The sequence below is a fragment of the Lonchura striata genome, chromosome 6 (genome assembly GCF_046129695.1).
Source record: "Lonchura striata isolate bLonStr1 chromosome 6, bLonStr1.mat, whole genome shotgun sequence".
In the NCBI taxonomy this organism is placed as follows: Eukaryota; Metazoa; Chordata; class Aves; order Passeriformes; family Estrildidae; genus Lonchura; species Lonchura striata.
The window spans coordinates 13,037,265-13,061,973 of NC_134608.1; the positions used below are offsets into that span (position 1 = coordinate 13,037,265).

At 36.9% G+C, this 24,709-nt stretch overlaps 1 long non-coding RNA gene across 1 annotated transcript in view; it reads right to left on the minus strand.

Annotated features, from left to right (window-relative positions):
• The window catches only part of LOC110481157 (uncharacterized), a 104,595-nt gene extending 84,984 nt beyond the window's left edge, over positions 1 to 19,611 (minus strand). The window contains exon 1 of the long non-coding RNA XR_002467216.2: positions 19,437 to 19,611. This is a non-coding gene — a long non-coding RNA (uncharacterized LOC110481157). The remainder of the gene's footprint in view (positions 1 to 19,436) is intronic.
• Between the last annotated feature and the right edge of the window lie 5,098 nt (positions 19,612 to 24,709).

Genomic DNA, 24,709 nt, shown 5'->3' on the forward strand with positions numbered 1-24,709 from the left:
GCACAGTATTTTTGTTTTAATTAGAATGAGTAATACGCTGCTAGTAAGCATACATATCATGTTTCCTTCTGTAGACTTGAGGCTTTTATGGTTTGGCTTTTAAATTTACTCTGTTTACAATCAATAAAGTGTGCTACGGACTCAATAAGACCAAAATTAACTTAACACAATTAGCTATAATTCAAACTTTCTGGAAAGCTGGTCCTTTATTTGCTGTTTTCACTAAATCACTGGAAAGTGACTACAAGGCAGGGTGAAATCAGACCAGACCATTTAAAGATACCTGGCTTTTTTTTATTATTATTTTCTTCCTTCAAACAATTTTTATTTATCTTATAAATTGAAAAATAGGAGGAAAAATGTACTTATCCTCAATATATGCTCTGTAAGGATCTTTACAGATATTTGGGGAATTGAGGAGAAGGCTGAGCCTACTGGCTGCATACCTGAGGTAGCTGGGAGTCACCTCTGTGCCTTTCACCCAGGGACAAGCTCTGAAATGTGCAGAGCTAGCTTAGGGTAAGGCATGGAAAAGCACACAGCAAATTTCCAGACATTTTTTCTTTCGTAGGCCTTGTGGGCACCACCCCTTCCCCTGCTGGAGAACTGGGCTGCCAAGTGAGGTGCTACCAAGGCAGGTACCCCTGCCCCAGCACGATGCACCTCAAAAGCTCAGGAATGGGTGCAGAATAAGAGCCATGGTTTGTCTAGCCCTGACTAGAAGTTGGACAAGCATCTGTACCATTTGCTTCCATTAACAAAGCTTCAAAAATTGTCTTACTTTAACTAGATATTTTCATTCCCTTGGTCAGCACTGACAAACTGTGCTGAGAATTGAGTGATAAAGTAAACAGCGTGAGTGATGTTTATTGCTGTTCTCAAATAATGATAGCAATTTTTTAAATGATTTTTCACCTAAATGGTGTTTCTCTAAAATCATGTAGGAGTTCAGGCTAATATTAAGACTTAAACTGATGTCAGGGGAGTTGTGATTTGGAACAGAGATCATATATTTTATTTCTAAACCCACATTTTTTGGGAACTGAATGAGTATGAAGATTGTCATTGTTAACATTCACCCACATTCAATTTTGCAGATGCTTAACAAGTATTTTTAAACTAATGACTTCACAATTGAAAGGATATATGTAAATAAAACACAGTTGCAATAAACATTGCAGATTAAGGTTAATTAAACTACATTTATCAATGTGTCTTAAAAAAAAAAAAACAACAAAAAAACAAACTCCTCAATTTCATAAAGAGAAGGCAAAGTTTACGAAGCATTTGAATAATTATACTTCCTTCTGGTATTTCTGGTCACTGTATCCAGAATTTTTTATAGCCCTTGTTACAGAGCTTCTGACAGAAATTGAGAAAATATGCATAGATAGAGTGTTTTGGATACTAAATTAAATGGTGACATGTTAGAAAGCAGTGTATATATTTCCAGCCTGGAGCTCCAAGAATTATTGAACAAAATTCCGCATTAATATCTTACTCAGTTTCTGCGATTATATCCTTTATATCAGGGGATGTCACGGCTGCCAGGTAAAATAAAACCATCCTATGCGTCCTCTTAGAATGATGCCAAACCTAATAACGCGTGAGAGCTGGCCCGCGTTTCTCTGGAGCCGGCGATGCCAGCCCGTCCTCGCAGACTAATGTGTAATCAATACGCCTTTCACCGGCGGCCCGGGCCCCGGCGGAGCTGCCCGAGACGCCGCTCAATAAATCCCAGCCGGAGGTCACGGCCACGGCAGCGCGGCGCCCCCGCGCCGGCAGCTCCGCCCGGCCGGGCCGCGCCTCCCCGGGCAGCGCGGCGGCCGCGGGTCGGCGAGGGGCCGGGGTCGTGCCCAGCGGGGTATCGGCCTCTCAAATGCTGTTTGCTGTTCCTGACACCGGCCATTAATTCTCCTCCGCCGCCGCCTTTAACCCTTCCCCGCCAGCCCCTGCACAGCATCAGCCGGGCTCGCGGCACGCGGGGGAAAGATGCCCCAAACCACCAACCGGCCCTGCGCTGACTCTGCTCCTACACCAGATTCTAGCTTTTTCTCAGCCAAGAGAAAATGGGAGACAATTGATTCTCGGCATCAATTTCTACAGTCAGGAGGGGCTACTGTGAAAATTAAATTTGTGGTGTTTATTCCGACACCCAAATCAGTGAGCTTGACATCTTCAAGCTGCCATTATTTGTCCCCAGGCTGAATGTTCTCACCTTTTTTAAGCCTAACCGATGTCGCCATGTAACTTCTACAAAAGAAACTGATGTAATTTTCTCACCTTTTGTAAACATAGCTAATGTCATCAGATAACTTCTACAATAGAGGTTGCATAATAAATGGAAGAACTTTGTGTCACACAAGTATATCTGCATTAGGTAGGTGGATAATATGTATTAGATAGGGGGGTTCATGTCAAAATGCTCGCTGTATAAAAGATGTAACTTTTTACCCCATACTGTTCTCGATTTGTGGAACCTCCACCTTGCACTCTGAGCAGAATAAATGATATCTCCTTTCTAAACTAGGTTCTGTCTGTGTTTAGAGAGCTCCTAAAATTGGCAACAAGCTCACCCCCACAGGGTGTCAGGAGCGATGTTTACCTACAAGTATGTTATGCCTTTTTAGATGCAGGCTTGGAAAATGAAGAGCATTATCAAGTTCCTTTAGGATAAGTCAGTTTTTTGGTCTTACTCCCCAACAGCTTAAATAAATATAGCATCTCAGAATCTGAAGGATTCACCTAAAACTCATCAAGAACTAAATATAGCATCATGAAACATTCTTGCAATACCCTTATCATCCTCAAGTAAGCAGGAATTACTTATCAAAGTCACTGGGAAGCCTTGCTCTCATGAGATTTGTAAAATCTTAAACCTCATTTGTGGACCATAAAGTTCAGTACAAGCTTAAATATGCAATATATATTTGACCTGCTGAGTACACTGCCACAGGAGGTAACCAGCTAAAATGATTTGACTTGAGTAAAAGGGGGCAGATACTTTTATGATCACTAATAACATTTTTATAGCTATGAAAGCCAAGATAATAAGGATAATCAAATCATACATTTCAGGACATAAGCTGATTATACTACCAGTAATGGTCAGGGAAGAATTTTACCTTTTGTCACCAGGAAAAGAAAAAGAAAATGAAAAAATGCACAGTGACTAAAATTATATTTTAAAAGAAGTTAATCATCTTTAAGTTGGGGACTCGCAGCTGTAGCACAAAAGACCAGGCAGAGTTGAAGGCTACTCTGATATGAAAAAACTTTGATTAGCTTCTGCATTCTGATATCCAAAAAACACCCTCTTGTCTTAGACTCATCATCACATCCCTCTGCCTGCCCTTTCCCAGTAATACAAGGCCTGACACCTAATTCACTTTTATTCTCTCCAATTGTGTCTAAGCCTCATAACTCCCAATTTAGCATTACTGGATTTGTATTCTCATTAACCAAGGTTGCGTTCTTACTGTTTTTTTTTCTAAAACTGAAAACCGGCCACATTGGAAATCTTCAAGTGTTCAGTTACCTTCACTTTTCATATCCTGCATATCGTGTCCTGTTTTCAGTAGACAGGAATGTCATCAGAGGCCCAGCAGAGCTGATGGGGCCCAGACAGAAGATGGACATGAGACCATTTAGGTGATGTGCTCCTGCTTCTGCCTTGGGAACTCACTGGCCTCTCCAGGGAGCAGCATGGTTTTGCAGGACCCCTTGCTCAGCCCAAAGCTGGGCAGAGCAACAAAGCACCACATCAATGAGGACGTAACCTGTGTGGTTATGGAAAGCATTAACCTGCAGCACTGTCTTTCAACATGAATAATGTGCAAGTGTTCAAGTCTTGAAAGAAATATTTGCACTGTTAATTCTTATATGCAAATGGATTTTGAAAGATATGATGCTGTTAGCAGCCAGATTGTTTGCTCTTTTCCCTATTATTTCTAACGAGAATCTATTTGCAGAAAAAGCTTGTAGGAAACTGTGGATAGACAGATTGAGGTTTCAGGACAAATGTGTGGTTACAGCAAGTTCTAGAAAAGACATGTCTGTGTAAGGTGAGGTATAAAATTGAAATTTAAAAGAACAAAAATTACTTACTTTAGCAGTGAAAAGTTAATAACTTCTGATCTCTCTCTCATGTCAGTGATAAGCCTGTGTAAGCTCCAAATTATTTTTTTTTAACCAATGTCTGCACACACCACCTTACAGTAGGAACTTGCTCCTATCTCTCACCAGTTTCAGAGAAGCTTGGACAACCAGATCATATTGAACTCCAGAACTGCAAAATTAAAATTATGTGAGAGCAATTACAATATCAGCACATACACTCCTTTTCTGGAGTCCTGCTTCCTATCTATGGTTTAAAACACTTAAAATCACTTTACAAATCAAAGGCAATTAAATACAATGCATCAAGAAAGCACTCTCTAGAAGCTACACTCACACTGAAGGTAGATTGTTGCAAAAAATCCCACAAACAAAAAAATAACAACCAACAAGAATCTTCATTCAAGACTAAATCAGACTAAAACATTAAAGGAATGACAGAAAAGCTGTTGATGAGATAAAAGTTTCATCAGCAGGAATGGAGTTGGCTGATCTGATGTCTTAAGATGAATGAAAGTGATGTGTCATCTTCATCTTTCCAGTGCATTTGAATTTATTTGTGGGAAGAAAATATTAAGTTACATAGGACAGCCTATTTTTTCCTGTGAATCCTAATTGTAGGCTGAGAAGAATTTGCTTCCACTCTGTTTTTCCTCCTTCCACCTCTCTCCTTAACAAAAATCATTAGAAAAATAGAGTTGAAGTAAAATCTAATCTTTAAAAGATTTTGTGATCTATGTCCAACTGAACAACACCCACTGTTATATTGAACTAATGACTTATGCTCAGATGGTGTAGCTGAAGCAGTGTTTATAAAAAGCAGAAGTATAAATTTGTACATTGGGTATCTGCAGGCAGAATTATTCACAAATGCTTGGCACTGGTGCCAGTGATGGCTTTTGTCAGGCAATGGAAAAGAGCTGTATGCAAGTGTGCTTAGGAAAGTAGGGATGGCTTTTGATCCTTTCAGAAAAAAAAAGTGTATTGAGGGATATTTGTCACTGATTTGAAAATAGCAAAGGGAGTGACTGAATATACAGAGGAATAGAAATAGCAGGTCTCATTTGTCTTCAGTGATCTGATATGACCTAACACCCATGGCTTGAAATAAAATAAGCTGCTCAGAAGCAACTGGACACATCTGATAGTACAATTTTCTCATCACCTCTTGGTACTTGAAATAATGCTATATTTTGTCTGGATTTCCTGTATATTTCTTGATACTTACAGAACTTAAGTCCTTAGAATGATATATGGTCATTGCCTTGCTCTTTTTTACTGTCAAGATAAAATGTCATTAATAATGTCATAGAAAACAATGCATTAGAACACAGAAATTGCTAAGATTTCTATAATGTTTTATGATGAATTTTTGTTAGTATGATTGCACAGATGCTAATGAATTAATCTGAAGTGTGTGAAATTTGTTGGTGGTTTTGAGACAGTGGATTAAAATTACAAGGAGAATTGGTACAGCAAGAAAAGAGGCATGAAAGAAAAAATGCAGTGGGAGAAATCAGGACAGGAACAAAGAAAGCATGCTTATCTTACACTTGGGTTCACCACTGTGGAAGCGGGAGAAGTTCTAGAGAGAAGGTGCATACAAGAAGCTCCTAAAGCTATGTTAGAAGTCTGCTTGCCTGTAGGGCTAAGATAAAATATTTTACAAAGGCGGCTTGCATGGAAATTGCTTTTTTTTTCTTTTTCTTTTTTTTTTCTTTTTACCTCATCCCCAAAAAAAGATGGGGACACAGAAACACGTATGCCTGGAAGGTCTGGAACTAATGTGGAGAGGACACCTGGCATAGCAGGAGCTGAGATAAAGAAGAGACACAGAAACTGAAAAAGAGAGACAGAGAAATAGTGTGGGAAAGCAGAGCCACAACTAAAAGTTGAGTTGTAATACATGCTACAAACAGCTGTTTGAAAGTATGACCTGATAAACAACTATAATAAAGGGTGCTAAAATGGATATGAAACTTGTTTATGATGACATTAGTGGCTAGAAAAAAATCTAGTGCATCAAACACAGAAGTTCCTAGTATAAGTCTAAGGAAATAAATGGATTAGATCTTGAAGGAAGGATACTCTTGGTCAACACAGAGAAGTTGGAAGTGGCTGAACACTCTAATGCCATGGGCCCTTGATCACTCAGGACAGCTTTGTTAAAATCACCTCACAACAAAACCAGCTTGTATCTCAGAAAATGATGGTAGAACACTATACGGAATAGTTGAATTCCAGTGGAAGAAAGCTGTAGTCATAGCAAAAGCTGTAGTGGTAATGCAAGTAAACAGTGTAAGCAGTATACAAAATACAACATTTGATGCTGGTTTCCTTCTGTGGAAAAATGAGTGTTTAATCTGTTTATCAGAGCTTTAAAAAGACTTGTGGACCAAATGTTTTAAGTTTAAAAAAGTAGGCTGGAGGCAGTCTATTAATGATTGAATAAATGGTCAACAGAGAGCATTGAATAAAAACAGCAAGAAGAGACTTTTGTAACAGTTGATATAAAAAAGATATAACTTACAAAATTTCTGTGCTCAAAGCACAACAGATTTGAGTTTATCAGATGAGGCCTATGAGCTACTAGTAGTTCTGTGTGCTGCAAATTGAGAACTCACTTCAGATAATCAAGAATACTGATTGAATTCTAAAAATTAACAGGGAAAAAATTGTAAATCCATACATTGTCAAAGTAACTCCATGATGGAAGAAGTGAGGAGAAGCAATACTATAGTAGTACCACCAGAAACCTTAATGAAGGAAGATTGCTGCTTTTCCATAATCCATTCAAATATATCTCTGCAAAGCAGAGAATGTTGGCAGAGAATCACCTCCACACATAATCCTTTTTAGTTCTGATTTTTATTTATTCACACTCCCAAACGAGTAACATTGCTAATGTGTATTTCAACTTTTCAAATAAAGAAACCAAACCCCACAACCCCTAAAGTTCTGAAAAAAACAAACCACAAAGTCAACCAGAATGGAACCCGGAGTAGGAATATTAAAAGCAATATTTGGGGAATAAAACCCAAAACCCAAACAAAACAGATGGAAATTTGTGCATTAACCCCTGATATATGGAATTATGTGAATTTGGATTTGTTATAGCAAATTTCTTACTGTACGTTTCTTGTTCTCACCAAAGAGCAGTGAGTTATAAACTCTGCTGTTCCTGAAACCTTCAACTGTATGAGACAACTAGGTATATAGTGGCTTTTATAGCCTTCTGTAAGGATTTTAGTGTTTTGTGATCTTTAAAAAAGTACAGGGTGGGTACAATGAAGAGAGTTAAATGAAAAGAAAAAGCATTAACAATGGATTTCATCTTAGTATTTAATTAGCTAGAGGCCATGTAGGAATAGACTAAATATCAGCAAAGGGTCCTTGATTACAATCTCAGAACAGATGGGCATTTTTATCTTGAAAGGATGACCAGCTTATCTGTAGTTTTGCAGCTATCATGGCTGATCTATATCTTCTTTATCCAGCCTAATCAAGTACAGAAAGTTTATTAAGATAATAACATTGAAAGTTATCACCAGTTATGCTCTCTAATCTTGATACAGTTTTTGCTGTATACTGTGTTTCAAGAGGTCTGTCAGCCAACAAAGGCTAAAGTTTGAGGGGTATCATTTACAGTCTACAATGATGTTTTTGCTGAACAGCAAGCAACTTAAAACCCAATTTAAATTAATGACAGAAAGTTATTGTCATGACAACACCAAAGGTTAAACACAGGCTCTGAAAACAGGGTAAAAGTTAGAAATCTTCCCCCAGGACAAGTAGGTTGATGTGTCTCCCACTGACTCCAGTACCTGGCACTGCCCACTAAACTGCCTTCTACAAACATGGGAGAAGAGATTCCTCTGGTAAAAATCAGTGTAGCCACAGTATTGGAATCTATGCCAGATTATATAGTGATACATATAGCCAGTGGATGTAAGCCTGGGGGAGCTGACTGTGCGGTATGTAAAATTAGCATTTGCTTTTTTAATGCATATACATTCTAAATATCATCAAAATAGTCCTTCTGGGGTTTATTTTTAAGAAACCTAATTTTAAGATTAAAAAACATTCAAGGAGAGATTTTAAATTTGGATTTATTTTTAAGCTCAAGTATGAGATGAGAGATTTCCTCTATCCTATTATCTGTCTGCATTTTAGGATAATCATGAAGAATCAGTTGATTTTTGTTAAATCTTGTATCTATACAATACTGAACCAATGATCATGTTATTTCATGATACTTTGGGTGGAGAGAAGACTGTTCATAACAAGTAGAGGGACAGATTTTTATCAGTCTAAAAAACATTTGTTTTAAATATTTTATTCTCCCTCTCAAAAAAAAAAAAAAAGAAAAAAAATAAAGTGAGAGTACTGAACCCCATTTTTCCCACTTGGTCATCCACACATGTGTAGAACAAAGCACAATCTGTATTGGTTGTAGTGCTGGGCCTTGACAAGTCAGAAATTCTCAAGGAGAGTTGCTATGGGGCTTTTGACTGAAAGATCAATGCTTAAATAAAATCTGTGTGCTGATTACACATCTCCATATTCAATCAATGAGTCACTGAAATTCCAGAACAAGCTAAATATTGATGGCCAGAAAACAAATGTGTACAATAGCACTTGACTGTTTTTTCTTTTCCTCTTTCTAATTTCACCCAGCTTTAATAAATATGAGGTTGTTACTGTCAGTTACACAACATATAACCAGTCATTGTGCTGTAAAGTGCTACTGTTTGCTGTTATTGATCTTACCTACCTTTTTAATTATTGAAGTGACCTGAGGCTTGGTTTGGTCAGTTATGCAGGTCATTCTTCCACCATAATGATGTGAAAAATTATTGTCAGGGTGAGGGAATCAGAGTGCCCATAGTTTAATGCTCTTTTACATGCCAATTATTCCCCAGACTACAGAACAGCTGCAGTCAAATATCAAATCTGGAGGTCATCTCTCTTTCTTGACCTCTTTGTGGCTATAACATAACAATAGAAATCTTTGATAATCTTGCCTTTCTTTTGAAATAAATTATGTTCTAAAATTTATCAGTGGTGCTCCAGAAAGTCAAGTAATTTTCTGCTAGAGACAAATTTGGGAAAAATAGTCACATTATTTTACACCAATTTAAATTTAAAATGGACTTGAGCAGCAATACTTAATCAGAGAGAGTCACAGTTTTTAATGTGCTGTTTTTACAATCAAACATTTTGTACATTTTGGACCAGTTTTCCAATAAAAAGTTGTCAGAGATGGTAAAATTTTGGTCTGGATCAGAACATGTCCAGTGAAGGCATGATGGTGCAGATGGTGGAATGAAAGGTGATGCGTCAACCATGTACTGTACATGGGTGATATACTGCTGTATATAAATAAAACACCTTTCAGGAATCCTCCACCTTTTTTATAATGGAAAGTACTCTAAGCAGTATGTAGTAAAATCCAAAGATAAACCACATGAAGAAGCTTCTCAAGGAAATTTTCCATCACCTCAAAAACCTCTTTATAACCCTGTAACATCCTGAATATATTTAAGATTTGTAGCCCTTTAATTTACTGCTAAACTATCAAATAAATATCAATTTTATTCCTATACCTCTTGCTAGAACTCAAAGAAAGTGTCTTCAGCCTATAATTTGTTCCAGTCTGGTGTAAACTTAGAAAAATATCTGGCCAGTTGTTTTGTGATCAAATGTAATTCTCATACACATATATATATCTTTAAAAATATTTATGATAGGTAGAGGCAACAAATATTTTGAGAAGAGGTTTTAATTTGTGTCATCACAGGGTTGTTCACCTTTCCATCTGAGTGCTGTTCTTTAAGAAGGCAGTACAGCCTGAGTCTTTACTCTAAGCCAACCTCCTTTTTATTTCTGATGCTTCTACCAGCCACTATAACTCTTCATTCTTGTAAAATAGAAAGTTATATAGCCTTAGAGGCGATTTGGAAATGGAAGCAAAATTTCAGTGCAGAATTTTGGTATCTGCTTAAACATGTCTTTCAGCGGAAGTGTCCTGGCAGGCAGCAAATTTCTGGCTGGTGCACATTATTGGCATTAGTCCCTAGAGCCCTAGTGGCCTGGGATTTGCCTATTTGAGAGATTTTCTCTCTTCAGCTGACAGAGCAGTGGGCAACAAAATCACTCTGGGTGTGCTCCAAAGCCCAGTAAAGTCAATGGAGACATTTGTGGAAAGGGAGGTTAGCAGGACAATCTTTAGTAATGATTTCTCCAGAGCTCTCTCTTACAGTTGGTTCACCATTGATCTGATTTTTTAACCTTTGCACCAAGCTGAAAAACCCACTTCACTATTTCCACTTTACTGAGAAAGGCTGAGCTGAGAGGTGGAAGGATCTTTTGTTTGTTTTCTTGACATTAGACTAGTGAGTGTTCACCTATCACCAGAGGGATACTTCTTTATTATTTATATTTTTGGAGGCATGAAGCATAAGATAGATGGTTATTGAGGGTTTTGTAAATATAAATTAATAACTCCAATTATTCCTTGATATTACAATCCCCTCTCTATCTTCCCTGAGATGTTTCTTTCTTGTGCTTTCTACTGCAAGAATAAAGACTTGAAGCCAATATGCTTTGTTATATTGCACCAGGGCACTATGGATTTTTAAAAGTACCTTTTTTGTGATATGTTAAAAAAAAAAAAAATCTTGGCTGATTACAACTTGTTAGCTTTGCTGCTGCTCCAGTTCCGTTTAGGAAAAAAAATATGGCTTTATATTCCCTCCCACTGATTTTCAACTAAAACAGAACTTAGTTGCCTGCTGATCCTGCTGGCTTTTTTAAATGAAAAACTTATTCTTCTTAAACTACTGGAAAATTATGTTTAAAAATCAGCATAATTTCATTGCCTTTTATTTCTGTCTGTCATGAAAACTGCTAGGCTGCTTTCTGGAACAATCCAATGTAATTTAATGCACAAATTTAGTTATAGTTATGAATATACCGACTGAAAAATATTTAAATGATCTAGAGATATTAGTCACTCTACAGTAAAAATGGCTGTGTGCATACAATGGTGAAAAAAAAATCTACGTCTGTAGGTGCCTGTATATTCATAACAGATAATTGCATAAGATTGAGAGCTGGCAGGTTCAGTAAAGAGGGACTCTGCCTAACCAGTGCACCAAAAGTGGTTCAGCCATTTAAGTTGCAGAGGACATAGAAATTAATTCAGAATTATGACATCATATGCCAGTTACTTTTAGGAATGGTAAAGACAGTCAGGAGAACAGGGAATAAAACACTTGAAGACTGAGAGAAATTAGTAATTTTTCTCTCTGTGTGAACACCCGGTGATTTTGAATAATTTTCCATGTCTCTTCAATAGGGCGGATATACACTGGAAGAACCAACAGTGGTGACAAGTTCAAATCTCACCAAGGTCAAGAATCAGATGAAGTTCTGAATCTCTGATTTATGAAAATTTGAGTGCTTTATAAAGCTTGACTTTTTCTGGTGAATTTCTCACAATTTTATTTTCATTTATTCCTTTTAGAGTGACTGAGTGCCCTTTTCAATTCTAATACTTTCTAGCAAATAATTCTCCAGAAGACAGGAGATAAAGATGTGAGCACCTTTACATATACAGTATGGTCAAACTCAGTCTACCCTCTAACAGTTCAGTGTTTAAGACACAGCATGGGTTGCAAGACAAGAATAACCTTAAAGGACTTATATAAGCCAGAGAATTTCACTGGAAGGATTATTCTGCATCAAACCCTTATTTTTTGACTGAGTAGGAGGCAGGGAAAACACTGACTACACTGATGGAAGAAGTTCATGTGATGGAAAATCTGCTCCATCTCCCAGTTTCCAATGGTTAGTTGCATTCACTGTTCAAACCATGCGCCTGGCTGTGGCTGAAAAGATCATAAATACTTGAAATGTACAGCTCACATAGTTTAAATTCAGCCAAATGACCGTCAACTGATCCTTAATGGAAAGTTCAAAGAAAATTAGTACTCTGTATTGCAGGTTTCCAGTTCCATGTGAAACCTTTTGGCTTTTCTCCATCTCTTCTATACTATTATTATAAGGAAGGTATCACACAGTTCCAAGTCTGGCACTCTTCAGCCAGTGTCTGAATAAAAAATAGCTGAAGAAGCAAATGATGGACATATTTTTCTGTCTTTGAGTGATATGATTTTGTCACTAAATTATGGCCTAGGGTGTGCGACCAACATTGTAGGACTTTGTCACATGCTTAAAAATGAAAGAAACTACAGGAATTCAGCTTCCCAAGGTTTCTAGAAAAAAATTGTTTGCTGCTGGCTCACTCAGAACCTGAACATAGTTGTTGCAGCGAGTGTATATTAATATGTCTCCAAATCATTTGAAGTAAGATGACTGCCATAATAAATCAGATTGGTGACCCAGCAGTCCTAATGTCCTGTCTTTAACATCTCCTGGGACTGGATGTTTCAGAAGAAAAGAATAAAAAGTATTCTTGAATTGCATCTGTTGGCTAATTTGCACAGTCATTTTCTACTAGTAACATGATATTCATGCTTAGAGTGGTGGGAAGTCTCTTCCACCAACCCAGACTTGATCTGTTTCTCTAGCAGTAGCCTCTGAGCATTTCAAGGAAGCAGACACAGTCTTGTGAAGTTCACCCTGATGCTGCCTGTTCTCCTCAGAGACTGTTTCTCACTCATTACTGCAAGTGGGCGAGTGCCTTTTTCAAGCCCTGCAAAACTGGAAAATCTAACAGATGGCAGATATGGCCTATATGCCTGAAGTCCCTTTCTATCACTCTGTCATGTTTCCAAAACTACTTTTCAATGTGCTTTCCTTGGAAGTCATTGGAATATTCCTGTTTGGTTGGATTATTTTATTTTCCTTTCCCCTTTTTTTTTCCCAACTGTAATTCAGAAATACTAAGAGGTTTTTGTCATAATATAAACATATTTATAGTAGATTTTGAGGGAAGGATAATTGCTCAGGCTAAAACTTATATCTCTTGCAGCATACTTTAGGCAACTATAAATCACTTTCAGTGGGATCCATGTTTATATTCCACCTGTTGCTTCCATTACTTCCTATGGACTATAACTATGGCCTTTAGATTGTTTTTCCTACTCATGCAATGTGTCCTGAAGCAGTTTATTGACAACAATCCAGACCACTGACTGGTCTAACATAACCACAACAAACATAATCTTTACCTACCAGTAGGATTTCTTTGGCATGAGTCAAAAAACCATTGTAGGGACATTTGGCATGTGTGGTATAAGAGTGAGTAATGGAAAAGACAGCTACACCTGTTTGCATGAGTTTGGGTTCCTCAAAGATGTGAGTCCTGTCACCTCCTTCTTACACTGGTGGTTGTTAACACACGCATTAAGCCTAAGGAGGATTTATGATGATGAAATTAACTCCTCTCTACTTTTCTTTTTTCTGATGGGTGACTTCTATCAGTATTTATCTAAGCTTTAGGTTGTCTTTGGTGAGATGAGATTTTACTTGTCATACAGGGACACAGTTGGTCCCTTATGTACAAGCCAGATAGCACAAAGATGCTTGATCAAAACAGGCCTTTAAATTTTTAGCACATTGCTTTCCCTAATTACCAAGGAGAATGTTATCTTCATCATTGCTAGTAAGTAATAAAACCTGAAGCTAGTGACATCTATGCACTTCCCTGTCAATTTTAGAGATCCAAAATGCTTCATTGAGTAATAAATGTAGCATTCAATATTTTAGAACTGATGTGGAGGGATCATAGAGAAGAGGGAAGCTCAGGTGGTAAATTTTAGTCCAGTGTCTGTAACAAGTGACAGCACTTAACTAAACTGCAATATCAGGCTAACTTCCATCAATGTCTGAATACTCTTGACTTCAAAGGGGGTGGAATTGGGCCCAGCAGTGCTTGCAGTGCATGCCTGCTGCTTGCAAATAGGCTGCAAATGTCAAGACTGGGACTTCAAGGACAGTACTGGAAGGGATAGTTGGCAAACTCTGCCTCCACTCCAAAAATAGCCAAGGTCACTTTGGGAAGGTGTGCCCAGTACAACAGAGCCTTTGAGTCAGGCATCTCAATTTAAAGCAGCAAAAAAAAAAAAGCTATAAATTTTGTCCTGGAGCAAAGCTATAATCTGTCAGGGTCAGAGTTTTTAATTATCATCTCTGTATATAATGAGACCTTTCAATACCTGAGTGTATGAGTGTGCATGTATGTTTTTGTGGGCACCTAGTGTTCTTCTCCTCTTTTCTCTAAACTGGACTACTGAAATTCCAGAGCATGGGACATAGGTAGCAAAAAAAATTTCAAAATTAAGTGATCAGAATTCATTTTTAGAAGAAAAATAAATTAGTAATTAAATTTTAATAATGCATGACACATTAAAGTTAATTTTAATAACCATTTCCAATTTTAAATTAATAATTGCTTATTAAATGTTGCTGTTCTTCTATTATGATACAGACATATTTATGCTAGCCTTTGAAACAACAAATAAGATGTTACACCTCTGAATGATATGTGCAAGGACTTTTGATGGGAAAATTGCTTTATGTCACGCAAGGAGAGTCTTGTTGTCTTTAGCTAAATGTGGCTGAAGTTCAAAGAGAATAAGAGAATTCTTACCTGTATATGGTCAGCCTGAAAACTTTTATAAGAAGTGTCTTTTTTCCTTTCTGTCAAGGTAGGTTTAATATTATTAAATCAGTCAAAGTCCCATACAACAGGTCAAGAATTTTTGCAAATTTTTCTATTGGAAGTTGTGGAATAGTTAAACTAAGAAATATTTGTTGAACATGGAAGCTTTTGTGAATTTCCTTTTTAAAAATATTTTTTTTCCACTTTCCAGCTGTCAGTATTTATTTACATGTGAAGCCAACTTTCAGCTTCCAAATTACAGTTTTGAACAAAACAATTCAAAATAATTTGAGCAAATCCCATCTTTCTCACTTACGCTTCTCTTTCCCCTAATTTTTCACCAGTTCAAAATAATTTTCAAAATCTTGGCCTCTTCTGGTACAGGAGGAGAAAAAAAAATCAGTTGCAAAAATGCTGTTGATCTACACTATATTTTTCTCTTCCACATTCAAGGACATCTCTTGTACTAGCGAATAAGGTATTAGCAGTCAGCTGAATACCAGTCCCACTTCTCAGGAGCTTAGGTGCTCATGTTCTGCTATGGAATAAACATTTCTTTAGTCTTAATGAAGGATTTCTGCAAATTCATCTCCTTCCTTGCAAGACAGTGTTTTCTTGCAGCTTCTTAGAACTGCATTCTGCTAGGGAAAAGTTTGGATGGCTTATGTTGCAGCTATCAAGCCTGTGTATGTGTACTAGAAAAGTACATTATCTTTGCTTCAGGGATCACCACTGCCTGCCTTTATTTATACTCCACTACTGTACCCTCCAGCCCTGTCATTCTAATAGTATTCTTGAAGAGAGCTTGATCCAAAGCACATTACAGAATTGCAAACTCTCTAAAGAGTTTTGTGGCAATGTGGCAAAAATGGTTATAACTTTTGAAATGCTGTGGAAATATTTGCTGGAAGCCAATGAATTTCCTTGTGAAAATGTCACATACAAGTGAAAGTGGATAGAAAATGTGGGAAATAATTCAGATTTTTACAAAGACAAAAAAAAAAAAAAAAAAAAAGAGAAAAAAAAAAAGAAAAAGAAAGTTAAACACCACAATTCCTTAACCTTTTGGGTTTGACCAGCTTTAATCAATTCTTTATGACATCCTCATTAGTCCAGACTTTAATGCCATTATATTGAGTCTTCTATCTGGAGAGGAGCTTTGAAAGGAAACACCATAATATGCAGTGACTTCATGGATCAAATATGCAGGAGTTAGTTTTACAGACTGCTGTCAGTGTTGCATTTATTTATTTGGGACAGTGGTGATAGTGTGTAAGCCATTTTGCTCCAAGAAAACAATGGATTGGGATATTTTTTCTAAATATTAAATTCTGGTTTACTCAGGGCTTTCTCCACCCACTTTAGATGAGGGAGGAAAAAATCTTGGCAAGTGGATGCTCTGAGGGGGCACATGGAGGCGTGTGTAATCATCTTGCCAGTTTAATTAACAGTGCTTTTGACTGATATGTGTTAATGAGGATAATGTACAGTATGGAGGGAAAGAACCCAGTGTGCTATATTAAAGGGACAGGTGCTGGGCGTATTGGAAAGTTCACTAAAAGGAAATAAAGTGTATGAAGTGACTTAGAAAGGGAGGGAGAGGAAATATTTCTGAGAGCACTTGTAAGGGAGTGAATCTGCACCCAGTTCAGAGCCTTCAAAGAGGCTCACAGAGGAAAATGAGGGAGTGGAAAAAATCCATCTGTTGGCCAAGGTTCTGCCTAGGCTAGCCAAGGGAGAGTGGCTCCTGCCTCCCTGTGCCTGGCAGACCTCATCAAGTTTCTCACCTGTGTGCATGCTCCCCTGTGCATCAATGTTTGCAGTGAGTGGGCCTAAAAATGTGTCACACATTTGACATTCTGAGCTGCTTCTTCTGAAATGACACCATTTATAGTTAAGAGCAATCAATGAAAGATTTCCTTCTGCATAAGGGCCTGATCATCTGATGCTGCAAGAGCCTCCTGCAAGGTGCTGAGTGCCCTCAACTCTAAGTGAAATCAATACGATTGGGCACTAGCATTTTTAATTCTTCTTATTTATGGGATATTTTTAAACCCTTTCCTATGCTTTGAAAGTAGAACTTACTTTACAAGATTTATTATCAGCCTGAAAAGAAAGGGAAGAATTCAGTGTGATAAGCATATTTATCTCGAAGATATCCTTGAAGATTGACAGTGGCCTATCAAGGCCTTTCAGCATTTATAAAATTTATATGTTCCTATAGTCTTCAACAAAGCTGGATACAAGTATTTCCAACACAAAATCTTCACTTTCAGGAAACAATGGTACTGGTGGTCCAAGAAGGCTAAGTTCTTAGTGAATATTTCAAGCTGCCATGTGGTGTTATTTATTTCCTTGACCTTATTTATTTTGGAAAAGGACTAGTACAGTGCAGATCTTCAAATATAAAATAATTTTTCTGCCTTTGATATTCACAATTTTCAAGGCTTTATATTTATTTCTGTTTTCAAGTTTTCATTTTTCTACAAGATTTATGCATTTGAAATCAAAATCTATAAATGGGATTTGCAATTAGAGGAAATATTTATAATACTCTTCCTTTGAATACCTTGAAAACTCATTATGTGTGTTCACTGTATTAAACAAAAATCTGATTTTTCTGCACTCATAGTGCATTGAAAATTATCTATATCTGTACATGTATTTATATTATATATATGTATAATATCTATGTATATTTATATGTTCATTTCTGTAATCAAAAGACAGATGATCATCTCCAAGCAGCCTTTTAAGTCTCTTTGAAGAGAAGAAGCAGAAATCTCTTGGAAAATATTTCTGCTTCTACCCAGGGCTGTACCTATATTCTGTGAATACTCTGCCAAGGCTATTAATGACAGAAGAGCTTCACGATCTGAGAATAGGACCAATGGATAATACAGTGCCTAACCCAAGCAGAAGAAGAAGATATTATTGTAACTTTTCTTAAAAGAAGAAAAAACCCCAAAACCCCTGGAAAAAAAAACACAACTCCCCATTTTTGTAATGAAAACTCTGTTACATGAAAATTCCTATTTCAATGACAGGGGAAAAACCCTCAGAACAATGGCTTTTGTGCAAATAATCTTAAACTGGCACAATCCAGAAACCTTGAATATTTTGGAAGCTAGTTTCCTGAGTCTTCTGTCTGTGAGAAACAAGGGCTACCCCCAGAGACCAGTGGTTTGACCAGTGTCCTTTCAAAATAACTGCTAAGGAGGGCTAGAAAGAAGATAACACAGCTACATCTTTATTTAGGGGTGATTAATTATAGGGATAGATGTTTGGTTGTTTATCTTTAGAGGTGTCTATGCTTATATGTTTATGTCCACACTTAAAAGCAAACCGTTTGTTTTAGATTTTGACAGTGGCTTCTGAAAGTGAGTAAAAGTACTCCAAAATCAGAATGTGAGAGTATGTTCTATTTTCTATATTTTAACAGTGTCAACATTACAGATTTTCAAAAACTTAATTCCCTTTTCTCCTTTAAAATTGTATTATGTTTCTTCTACTAGAGAGGGGTTAAAATCTAAGACAATGTTGGCATAAGATCAAATGGGTATAAATTGGTTGTAAACACATCTAGGACAGAAAGAGAAGATTTATAACTAATAGAGGACTGAAGTTCTGGAACAGTTTCCAGATACAAGCTATGAAGGGTAAAAAAAAAATCTAATGGGTTTAAACAAAGATCTTGATAAATTTATTCAGAACTATATGACCTAGTTGCCTCCATTAGCCATAAACTGAACCTGATTACACAGGAGTTCCTTTCTGTTTTTGTTTTCCCAAAGAAATTATGCAAGCACCAGTTTTTGTGCTGCAGAAATACAATGCATTACAAAATACCCTAAGTAAATAAAAACCAAAGCAGTCTAGAATCAGCTCTTACCTGTATCTGACATCAATAACCTTTAGATAAAAGACAGAAACTGGTATTATATCTAAGTGCAGACCCCCCAGTTTTGACCTTTTTTACTTTTCTCAAATATGGCAGATTTCGGACATTAATTTTATTCCATCTCTATTCAAAGCAGACATGAGCAAAAACATTGGCTGAATGTACTGTTATTCATTTTAGGGTCAGTATCTCATCCTCCCTGGACAGCTTTACACATAATAAAAGAACTAACATCCAGCAGAGTTGAAAGCCTTCAATAGATCAAGGATCAGGCTCACAGTTTTAGAATCTGTGCCTCAGCAAAGCATCTGTTTAACCCTACATATGCACTTTATTCCAGTTGAAGCATATGCCTAAATATTTATGTTATTGCAGACAGACTTCAGTGCATGCTCAAAGTTAAGATCACATCTAATTGCTCCATCAAATTGAAACACTGCTTAACCTACAGGATGCACAGGCTGTTAATGGATGATGTTATTTGAATAATCATCAATACAATGCTTTCCATTATTTTGATTTATGTATTGAAGCTACTATTATAAGCAAGCATCTCAGAAATACTATGCGAAGTTAACAGTACAATAATTAAGCCAGCCACTTATAAATACAAGGAAAAGAAGAATAAACTAAGAGGAAAAGGAATAAAAAATAGAGACTTTCAGATTAAACATCACTATTATGTTCACTGTAACAAAGTAGATATTAAACTATATTAGGTGCCCTGTCTTTTTACCACTTAAAAAATGAATGAAAAGTAAAGTACAATATTACACACATTGTTCTTACCCATTATTATCTAACGATGTTCCATTCTTCTTAATTCAAGCATTTCTGGTGTTGTGTGCTTATCCCTCCTACTGTCAGTTGTATCCCTGTTAGTATTGTTTTCCTACAGTTTGTTACGGGATTCAACCAAAATTATATCTTCTGCTAGTAGGATCTTTTTTATCTTCTTCTTACCATTCCATTATAAATTTCATTATACTAATTTAAATCCACCTAACATGTTCTCTTCATATTCTAGATAACTGATTTGATTGATTTTATTTATGTGGAAGAACAATTTTGGTTTTGGTTTTTTAGGTTTTTTTTATCTTCCCACATTATTGTAGTCTGAGTCTTTTGTCTCTCGTATGTAGTATCTGATATATATTCTGCAACATTTGTGATCAAGTTTTGAAACAGCAGGTGTCAGATTCTCAGACAGAGTATAATAATCACAATAATTTGAAGAAAAACATTGAGCCTCATGGAACTGGTAATAAAGTCAGAGAACTAAATGTGTCATTTTTCAAGAGATGATGCTATTTACAAATAAATGCTTAATGAACCCAGATCTTGCATTTTTCTTTCACATGAGATTATGCACTATAGACAATCAGAATAATTTTATTTCTATTGTAACTTTTTCACTTTAACAGCACACAGTCCATCAGCAAATAAAAAAAGTACACATTGCCTTAGAGTTGTAGAAATAAGGTCTCTTAAACACCCATTGTAATAATTTTTACATTTGCTGTGAACATTTTTAATACACAGAAATAATTATCAATAAAAGTACTGTGATGAGAGTTATGGATCAATTATTTGCATATATTTTAATTTTGAAAATGGATTTTGCTGTTGAAGATAACATTAGCGCTTCTGTTAGGGAACAGTTTTATAATTAGGCAAATACTGTACCATAAAATTCTCATCACCATAGCAATGGTTTTTCATGGGGCATAAGTAAGTTGATAACAAAGGCAATACATTTACTACAGAGACTATTGTGGTTGAATAGTGTAAAGTTATAACTTCTAGTAAAGCACCTACTAACGTAAGAAATCATGGCACAGTCACACTACATATTGACATTAAGAGTAATTTTAATGAAAGACATTAATATTTTATATAGCGTCCTCCATACAAAGCATAATAACATCTCAGTGTCTTACAGCACAGTGTCTCATACACTGCATCTCATCTTGAAGGGTCATGAGTGTGCATGTGTATAGGAATCACTTCAACCACTCCTGAAATTCCTTTATTTATTTATATGTAGTGCTCTAATGTTAACCATTTCAGTATCTGAATTACTACGAATCTCTGAAGAGCAGAACAATTTTTTTAAAAAAAACCAGATTGCATCCCTAAACAACATTCAAATTCTGACAGCAAAAAAAGTTAGTCTATCCAACTGAGCTCCAGAACAGAAATTCAGGTTGGTAAAATGCAATTATCCCATTTGAAGTCAGGATTAACACTGGGGATGGTACTGTGGAAATTACTACAAGGCCTTTAATGTAGAAAAATAGCTCAAACTTTTGTATTATTTCTCCTTTTGACATTTGCTATAGCACACTCTATAGGAAACACAACTTTGTTTCTGATTTTAATGTTACCATGCTCTAAGGCACAAACTGGCTGCTTTTTCCCAAATGGTTCTCCCATCTGAGGAGAATATATATGCCTGCTCTGCTGAACTTGTGGTAGCAGAGTCCCTGTAAGGTGAAGACAACACAGAAATAATTATTTGCTTTGTACAAGTACTCAGAGACTTACGTGGGCTAGAGAGCAAGGAGAGCAATGCCTGTGAACATTTGGGGGTGCCACAAATAAGGACAGAGAGCCTCTCCCACTGATCTCAAATAGACCAGCATCATTAAATACTGGCAACCAGAAATAACAGCAGCTCCAAATCAAGAGTTCCTCTCAAACTTTGTTCCTCTGAGTCCTACCAATAAAGTGAACAAGGCTTAACTGTTCAGGGGAAATATTCATGGGCATATATGCTTAAAAAATGGTTTCAGGCATTGCAAGTAAACAGACATAGCATATTTCTAGAGTTGAGATGTTTAATCTCAGTGGAAACTCAATGCTTCAAAAAGTCCTGCATATAATCATTATAAGACCTGCATTAGTTATTGTCTACGCAACAATTAGATTAAATCTCTTGCTGGTGACTGGACTGTATTTGCATTAAAGTTTTCTTCTATTTTCATGAAATACAATCAATGGCATATTTTGGAGAGAGCATAGACTGAGGTTTGCTGTATTGGTAAAATAGACATTTGTGATGATGTCCATTCAAGTTGAATAATACAATTTTTTTTCTAAAATAGCAATGGATTAAATGGAGAACTCTTGAATTAAAATCTGAAAATAAATGGTTCTGAGATTTGATAGAAGAGCCTGATAGCAAGAGCTATCATCTGCTGTTGAAAGTATGCCATCCTTCGTTACCTGACCATGTAATGACATGATGTCTGTTTTGAGACTGAAGTCACTGAGAACTGAGGTTACTTGGTAACAGGCCACTATGAGCTTCCCAGCTTTCAAATCTTCTGACAGCATCTTTTCATCATGCCTTATTTGAAAATTATTTTATATTTATGATTTCACAGAATCCCAGAATATGTGGACAGACTCTAATATATTTTTATCTTTCTTATATTGTGGTACCCAAAACTGCCCCCAGCATTCGAGGTGGGGCCACCCCAGTGCAGGACAGAGCAGGAAAATCTCCTCCCTGGCCCTGCTGTTGATGCTGGACCTGATGCACCCAGAAAAAATTTGAGCCTCCTGATTGCCAGGGCGCTGCTGACTCATATTCAACTTTCTGTCAACTAGGAGCCTCAGATTTGTGTTGTAGGTGCACAAAAACTTAAAATTATGGAGAATGGTTTTCCTTGAAATGATCCTCAAGGAATTTGTAAGTTACTGTGTTTCAGTTTTGCTTAAGCAAATTTAAATTTTTTATCACATGGGAGGATTTCAGGCATGTGTAGTACCTGTGTTAGTGACACACTTGCAAAATATCATCAAGAAAGGAATGGACTTGTTATGAAAGTAGACAACTGCTTGTGTATTGCATTTTTCTTCTGGTGCTTCTAAATCCCTTATATTTAAATTGAAACAAAGGATTGAGCCAACTTCTCTCATGTTGAGGTTTTGGTACATTGGCAAAAAATATTGGATGCATAAGGGATTCTTGAAGCACAATCCACATAAGGAATCCAGGCATACCATGGCTAATGGATTTTTTAAAAAGAAACACACTAATGTAAATTATCTCAGATAATTCTTTAAGTATTCTATTTAGAAGGCAGGAAATCACACAAGAAATTTTACAGCATACCACATAAGCAGGTTGACATTCTAAAAAAGACATGGTTTGCTTCAGCTCTGTGCCTTTTTATTTTCACATCTTATTACATTATGGTTTGAGATAAAAATCACACCTTGGGCATTTGAATACACTCAGTTTCACCTCCTCCCTCACAGGTGTCCCTTGAGGTACATTGTTATGTTACAGTATCACACTCCTTGTCATATCTTATTGCTTACTTGCAGATTGTGGTAATATTTTGAATACTGACAGAGTGGGCACAGCCTCTGAGCATCAGCACCAGTTTGCACTAATGTAATGTGCCACTGCACCAGTCCTAAAGACAACAAAAGCAAAAAAAAAAAAAAATCTGCAAAAACATACTGAAGATCTGTAGCCCACTCTAGTATGTATCAATTTATCTATTTTTGGTATCACTGTGAGCAACGTCCTTGTCACCTTAGTGCTACTGCCAAGAAAACAATATGGACTGCATGAGAAACTTTTGGATTCATCAGCTGTTAGGGTTCAGTGCACTCACTGACAGACTCTGAGTCTCAGCCACTCTGCTGTGTGGCTGCTGTGGCTGGAGGAACAGCTGAAGTAGAGGAGGGAGAAGGTGTGATCTACCTCTATGGATATTTCCTGAGCAGAAAAAACCATTTCAGGCAAACCAAAGCTTGAAACAGGTTTCTCTGCAGTGAGTGAGGAGGGAGAGGCAATTTCTGCTTCTTGCTGGGAAGGCCACACTGAAGGGATGCTGTGGTGGAGGTGGTGCTGGGGAAGGTTGCCTGTTGTTGGTTAGTAGAATTGAAGAGGTGAGATTTCAGAAGGAAATCAGAGATTTGGGATATCAAGCAAAGTACAAAAAAAAGAGGAGTTATAAAAATCTCTCCTGTAATTCAGGTACTTTATACCAAATGAAAGAATATAGTGATACAAGCATAAAGGTCAGAACAGTGTAAAAGAGAACTAAAACAAAAAATTTCCTACTGAAGAAATGACAGACACCAATCTTAAAGAGTCCTCATTGGATTTGGGTACAGCAGATGCTGTAACAGTTGAAATGGGCAATATGTAATGTGGAAAGACTGGCAGCAGCATCCTGGGATGTGTCCTTCATGTTGGCCCTCTCCTGTGGACAAAGATCTGATGACTGGGCTCTCAATGGCTCCAACCAGCAAAAACCATCAGATCCAGGATAGCAAATGTAGGAGTATCCTAGGTAAATGTAGCACAGCCTCTGTGACCTGTGTGACAGCCTGGACATACAGTTGCAATTTAAAAGGTGATGAGGATTGCCTCGGTGATTTTAAGGGTCTTTTCAGCCTTCAGAGCATTCTAGGAGCAAGAAGATTGCAGAAGTGCTTAAAATGATATATAGTCATAACCGAGATGGACTTCAAATGTGTAAGTGTTGGCAGCAGAAGGGGAAGTGTGATGGAAAAGATCACTTCAAATGAGCACTTCAGGGACATGAAAAAGCAGCTTCTATGGGAGAGGAAAGAGGAAAGAAAGAATTTCAATTAGGAAAAAAAAAAGAGAAAAGTTGTCTGTCAAATCGTAAGAACGTTAATGGGCTTTAGCAGTATTGAAGCAAATCAAGTTTTGAAAATGGGCCAAATTTCTGAGCTGTTCAAACTCTAGGTAAAGTTTCTAATGCAGCTTATAAAAGGATAGTTGATTGGAGTGACCACATGGCTGGGATATGTGTGATTTTCTTCTTTCGAGCCCTTCAGAAATTGATTTCTACTTTTGATTCTACAATTGCAGTTGTTAGAAAATCCATCAATGGGGTGAGCTGTCACAGAGAAGGACATAGTCTGGTCCACAGAGCATAGCAGAGATTTAGCTATATAGCTGCCAATTAATGCTGAAGGAGTTGTTAAGTTGGCTCTTCTGGGATAGCAAATATAAGCACAAGAAAAATCTAGTTGTGGAAAACATAATTTGCTTTTGTCTGGCTTTA